This window comes from Chrysochloris asiatica, unplaced genomic scaffold, assembly GCF_000296735.1.
Source record: "Chrysochloris asiatica unplaced genomic scaffold, ChrAsi1.0 scaffold00170, whole genome shotgun sequence".
NCBI lineage: Eukaryota > Metazoa > Chordata > Mammalia > Afrosoricida > Chrysochloridae > Chrysochloris > Chrysochloris asiatica.
This window is the reverse complement of record NW_006408688.1, coordinates 5829181-5829948: the sequence shown is the minus strand read 5'-3', so window position 1 is coordinate 5829948 and position 768 is coordinate 5829181. Positions and strand designations below refer to the sequence as shown.

The window sequence follows — 768 nt, the reverse complement described above, 5'->3', positions numbered from 1 at the left end:
CTTTCTACTCCCGTAAGGATTTACACCCTCGGAAACCCTGTACAGGGTCGCTATGGGTCGGAACCGACTCGACAGCACTTAACAACAACAACAAAACCGTACCTTTGGCCACTTAAAATTTCAACAATATCCCCTCTAGTATTGGAGCCCCTTCCTTTAATTACATCAATTTTTACTTAAATTTTTCAAAGTGACGCTGTAGCCACTACTCCCTATCACTCAGAGGAGCTCGAGCTCCCGTGGAACCCTGGTAGCATAGTGGTTTATGAGTTGGGCTACCAGCTGCTCCATGGGAGAAAGATGAGGCTTTCTTAACTGGGAAAAATGTGCAGCCTTGGAAATCCAATACAGTGTTGCTATGAGCTGGAACCGACTCCGTGACACATATAGCCAGCACCAACCTCCAGCTCATTTACATACAGGTAGTCTTTTACTTACTTAAAGTTTTCATTATTATTAGCTTTTATCATCAGTATCTTTTCGATTGGGTGTTGGAAACATTACTTGTAAGTTTACAGACACATTGTAACTTTCTATGTAGTACATATGACTAACGGTAAGATGTACAAAGAAAAGATGGGTTTCGCAGTTTAGTTAATTACTAAATATGACTCTTGTAGTGACACATAGAAATCAAATAGACTACATCTGTGGAAAGAGAAGATGGAAAAGGTCCATATCATCAGTGAAGACAAGACCAGGGACAGACTGTGGAACAGACCATCAATTACTGATATGCAAATTCAAATTAAAGCTGAAGAAAATGAA

At 40.1% G+C, this 768-nt stretch overlaps 1 protein-coding gene across 1 annotated transcript in view; it reads right to left on the bottom strand.

Moving 5' to 3' along the window:
• The window catches only part of GLIPR1 (GLI pathogenesis-related 1), a 30388-nt gene that overhangs the window by 23919 nt on the left and 5701 nt on the right, over nt 1–768 (bottom strand). The window lies entirely within an intron of this gene.